Consider the following 6,000-nt stretch of genomic DNA (forward strand, 5'->3'; position numbering starts at 1 on the left):
AAGGAAAGGGGGCACCAATATTGAATCTTTTACAACTTTACTCGATCAGTCGCGCTCATCTGATTTACTAACCATTTCAACATTGTGGCTATGTATTTTCTGCTAGATAGGCCTAACTACTTTATTGTCTAATTCCTCTGATCAGGACATTGAAATGTCCATTATTAATTCATTTATTTTTGTAACAGATTTGAACAGGTCACCGGATGGAGGACTCCTGGGCTGACAATCTGATTCGAATAACACTTTTGCTCGTCTGCTACTTCGTATCGTCAAGAACAGACGAGAGTCATTCTTGCAGACAAGCAACTTTCCTGGAAAAAAGTTCTTTTTTTTCTTTCCTGGACAGTACGTATAAGTTTAGTATTGTGTGTGAGTGTGTTTGTGTCTTCGTAATGTAAGTGTATGTTGAATAATCATACCATTAATTTATATTCTAGTTTCGGAAAAAAGATTAAAACATTCCTTAGAAACATGTTACGTTGTAAACTAACAATTGTTTTTAACATAACATTGTAACTTTTTCCCCCCTTCTAGATGAAAAGTCTACAGTTAACGGTATGTGTCCTTACGAACCTGCCAGACTCTCCCGTTCAAGTCATTGTTTGAGCTATGTTCATAACTTTAACACCGCTCATTTGGCAGACGAGTGCATGATCACGTCTGCTAAAAGCTTGTCAACTAATAAAGGAAACAAAAGCAAGGCCGTTGAGGTGAAAGGTCAGACGAAGAAAACATCCGGTGTAGTCAAAAAACTGAAGGGCTCCAAACGCCAAAGAAAGAAAAATAAAAAGAAAAAATTGGGAAAGAAAAAAAAGCGAAGCTGACGAGAGACACGCAGAGGATTCTGGTCTTGTTCTTATTGCAAAGCAAGTTTCTGTATTCTGCTAACATCTCATCGTGTGGTAATACATGGGACTCAATATTAGTCATCGATGTCTCTTTCCATCATCCTGGTCATCGATGAATCATCATTCATTTGAGTATTGAGCTAAAGAATCGGACATGAATTTTCGTTGAATTCTATGGATGATTGCAATTTACCAAGTTTGGAAACTAAATTCCATCATTATACCTACATGGCATTTTCCACATATTTAAAATTCCATTATTTCATTTTTTTAGAGTGTAATTTCTTGAAATTATGAAAAGTTGATCTATAAATGACAAACCTATGTTCGATAATTGACGTAGGCTACATTTTACTAACTGCTCTTTCCTTGGTGCTTTTGTCGACGTCTCTTATTCTGCTTGATTTCGTCTGTAACTTCTCTCAACAACTTTGAGCATTAACTTTGTTGTACTAGACACTAATGTTGGGAGGTTCGAATGGAATGAATCTAGCATGAATTCTTAACGAAACACGGTTCAAGTAAAAAACAAATTAAATAAAGGAGCCGTCTAGGGGACTTAATCATGAAATACTGATTGTTATATACACTGACCGAACAATCAATGCAATCATTGGTGATTAAATGGACAAATTTCCTTAAAAAGATAGTAGTCTACAATATGTATAAGTCATTAAAGTGAAACCTGTCTTTATGTATCAATATGATAACATCGCTACACTTAACCAATCTAGGAGTAGTTCGTATATTATTGTGTTTTATTTTTATTACTTTTTTTTTATTTATTTTGTTTTGTAGAACTATAAACAACTTGTTTTTAAAATCAATATCAAGGTCAGCAAAATGGAGGTACACTAACCACACCCATAAATATGCAATACAACCAATAAACTTACTTACTTACAGATATCACCCTTATTTGAGTATGGGCCGCCAACATTAGATATCCATAGTCCCAATGTCCTGGAGCATGCTTTCCTTCCTGTTTCATGTGTAACCAAACTTTAATTTGTCTGCCTTTAGCGAACTCGAGGCTAACCAATAAAAGAACGAAACGAAAGTAATAGGCCTAATAATAATAGGAATACGATTCTGTCTTTTCTATGCATTTCTTATCATTTGTTCTCATGATATTGTTATTAGTTGTATTGCTTCTATTAAACGCAAGACCTGCGGGTGGGGTGGGGCCCTACTATGCCAAGACTAAATACCACAAGACGGCTTCTCGTCACCACCTCGTAGAAAACCCTACTAGGAAAAGTAACGCAGTGTAAATCTGGAACACACACACACACATAGCCTACACCTTTCATCAGGAATTATCATATATTTGTTGGTAGAAAAATAATTGGTTTCGAATAAACAATGAGGTTTAGCATGACAAAACTTTTTTTTTTTTTTTGCTGGGAATAAACTATCAAGTTTTAGATGACAAAACTTTACGCTCGCGATAAACAGGTTTAACAAAACAGAAACCCAAACGGAATAAACGCCCGAATATGAAACATTTCACAGGGGCGTAGCATCCATGGCGTAAGGACTGGATTTGTTGTTTTTTTTTTTGTCACTAAGCCTTCATATCATATTCTTGAACCCGGGCCCACGGGTACATTATAAATATAACCACTACACTATAAGATGATAACCACTAGACCAGTGATGCCTTACCTAATTCAATCTGCGGGCCACGTGATGGAAAAGATACAAAAACTTAATGAAATTGACCTGAAACCCGAGGATCTAGTACTCACATTGAATTATTGGGATAGTTGAATTTTCTCTTTACACTTCAAAAAATGTAGTAAGTTCTGTTTATAATTTATTGTTCTTTTAAAAAAAACAACAGCCAGACTTTCTTTATAAAAACAAACATGTTGGCTAGCAATGGTATCATGTTCTACAAAGAAATAAAGATCCGTACACTTTTCCTAGTAGATTCTATAGTCCTATTTCATGAACGCACAAATGTGAAATGCCTTGGTAGAAGAAAGTGAATACTCTACGTAGCCGTTTCGGCGGGCCGGATGGAAGAACGTGCGGCCCGCGGGCCGTATTTTGGGCATCACTGCACTAGACTATAAGATGATATGACACTTGTGAGGCTAGTCCTTGACAAACCAGTTCTATCCGGTGTAAAATGGCACACCAGCAAGAATAAGCACCCAATAAGACATCACCTGAGCATAAGTAGACACTAGACTATAACATTGTCCTCCTAATTGTCAGGTACTTATTGACTAACCAGCTGTGTAGTCCACCATCCGCTTACACTGTTGTGTGTTAAGTCTATTAGATGAATGGAGATAAAGTAACTGTTCCAACTGAATTATTCAAAGACCAAATGAGCAGTGAACAAGGGAGACTATTGACTGAAACTTCTTTTTAGTAGTATGTGATGTCCCTCCTTGCAATTATTTAAAACACTTATTATGTAAGTTTAAACTCAAAAACAGGTTTTGTTTTGACTTTGTGTTATTTGTATTTTTTTTTGTCAAAGTAAATAAGCTTGAGGAATATTTCCCTGTCTAATGAGCAGGTCACATTGGTCTGCCAGCAAATGTTTTTCCGATTTCCCATTGATCTTATCAATGTTGTTGTTTGAAGATATTATTGCTTACCTTTATTTTCTGTTTTCAGATGTGATATTTTGTAGACTTTTATACAATGATATCTTGAGAAAATAAAACTTTGGCTGTCAGGTCAAGCCATGCTTGTTTTGGTCATAGTGTTGTATCACTAATCTATTGTTGATTTTATGTTTTTGTGATGAAAACGTTTTTTGTGTATCAAAAAGTAGTGTCAGGTTCAATATAGATATAATTCATTAACAAAACAGAAATAACATCAAAGACAAATAATTTTCTTTATTTCCTTGTTAAAATTTCATATAATTTAGCTAACATAATATATATATATATATATATACAGTTGCCTTTTTATGGGTAATTTTGTATATTTGTAAGTAACTAAGGCCTGGTACTAATATTTCATATTAATAATTATTTTTTTGTGTTATTTATAAGGACTCAGTTGAAACAATTATATAGCAATTATTATTTATAAAAAATAAAAAGAAATTCATAAAAAAAAAAAAAAAATGACGCAAATTTATTTGTAACCCCAACATTCCTATGTTTGATTCTGGATGACATAGTCTAATAATAGGCTGGGGTCTACTTCTTAGATAAGTAATATTAACTTTTAGGGGGAAAAAAAATGTGTGTAATCAGCTTTGTTCAATAAAAATCTCTTTGCTCTTTCTTTATTCCTACTTCTTTAAAAGTGTAAAAAAAAACAACACAGGAAATGAAAAGTGTGGGTTTTTTTTTAAGTCAGTATAATATGTATATAAAAAAAAATAAAAACCAACAACAATTTTTTTGTTTAGTGAAATGCTACCTTTTATTTTCACCGAGATGAGAAGGAAAAAAAACACCTGTAGTCAAAATACAATACTACCCAGCACACATTCACACTCAATACCCAGCATGAACTGAACACATAGACTACTCAAAATGTATTTTTTATTTAGATAATGTCTTATAACATTTTTGGGTAAGCAACTGGGGCTATAATGTTGTTGATAGGGCTTTCTGCCCATGTGTTGGTCTGGCTATAATGTTGATAGGGCTTTCATGTGTTGGTCTGAGTACCAATAATTGCTGGCAATGGAAGGGGGAGGGTGAAGCGTGAGGAAATAATTCTTTTAACTATTTGAATGATAAATAACAAACAGCAACTTTTTCATTGGGTTCTATCACAAGTGGCTGGGATTCAAGTGTCAAGAACTGAGATGCCAAACACATTTTTACAAGGTTACTTGCACTCAAATGTTCAATAAATAAAACAAGGTCTTACAGTATGAGATGAACAGGGCCCTATCAATTTTGTAAATTCACTGTAAGTTATGAGAACCCAAGTTATATCAGGGACATCTTGAGTTGACAGCCTGGTGCTAGATACAGTTTATGGTTCCTAATAGTTTGATGGCATTGACTTGAAGACATGAGAACATTGGTTTAAAGAGTTGTATTCTAAAACTATTGAGCTTTCACAAGGTTACAAAAATTAGCTAGAACAGTCTATATCACGGACTATATCACAGTCAATCAACAGTCTAGATCTACAGTGTCACTTGTCTATTTTAGCTTAGGCCTACAGAGTCACTTGACTATATCAGTCTAGTTTTAGAGTTACTTGACTATATCAGTCAATTGTACTCAGTCAACTGACTATATCAGTCTATTGTGTGAAGTCACTAGGCCATATCAGTCTATTGTATGAAGTCACTAGGCCATATCAGTCTATTCTACAAAGTAGGTCTAGGTCTATAGAGTGTCTACAGAGTCACTTGACTAAATCAGTCTATTGTATGAAGTCACTAGGCCATATCAGTCTATTCTACAAAGTAGGTCTAGGCCTATAGAGTGTCTACAGAGTCACTTGACTAAATCAGTCTATTGTATGAAGTCACTAGGCCATATCAGTCTATTCTACAAAGTAGGTCTAGGTCTATAGAGTGTCTACAGAGTCACTTGACTATATCAGTCTATTCTACAAAGTAGGTCTAGGTCTATAGAGTGTCTACAGAGTCATTTACCACCTGACTAAATAGAGTGAACAAAATAGCGCAAACAATTTAGCGCCAATATTTATTTAAAATTATCATTATTTTTTATTCCATTTGCAGTCAACAATTCATATATCGTAAGATCTTAATATGTAAACATTATAGAATATGTCTGCTAAGTTGGAGATACTATATCTAGCTTGCAGTTTTACTTGGTTTAAACAGTGTATCTAAGAATCCTGTTCTCATTGTACTCGGGAAGTGAAAGATCAACTAGTAGACATTGGTCCTACTAAACTACATACAGTGAATTAAAATGCGATCAACAGCTAAGACTTTATCCTGAGACACCAAAGCTTGTCAACGTTGTGATATTTGATGTCCTGATTTGATCAAAGAGTGCTTTCTGACTTTATTACTACACACATTTGTAAAACACATATTTATATATATCACCCTTTAACTGGGTCACCACAAAAACATAATATTTTTTTTTAGCAAAATCTGCATTTTAAAGATTAGTAAATGAGAAGTACTCTATTTCTTTACAAATACGACACTTTTGGTAGAGGTCTCAAC

General features: G+C 34.2%; 1 long non-coding RNA gene across 1 annotated transcript in view; it reads left to right on the forward strand.

Annotated features, from left to right (window-relative positions):
- Positions 1 to 3,574, forward strand: part of LOC106067951 (uncharacterized) — a 35,832-nt gene extending 32,258 nt beyond the window's left edge. The window contains exons 2-3 of the long non-coding RNA XR_008778921.1: positions 189 to 348; positions 538 to 3,574. This is a non-coding gene — a long non-coding RNA (uncharacterized LOC106067951). The remainder of the gene's footprint in view (positions 1 to 188; positions 349 to 537) is intronic.
- Positions 3,575 to 6,000: the final 2,426 nt, after the last annotated feature.

Source organism: Biomphalaria glabrata, chromosome 1, assembly GCF_947242115.1.
Source record: "Biomphalaria glabrata chromosome 1, xgBioGlab47.1, whole genome shotgun sequence".
NCBI lineage: Eukaryota > Metazoa > Mollusca > Gastropoda > Planorbidae > Biomphalaria > Biomphalaria glabrata.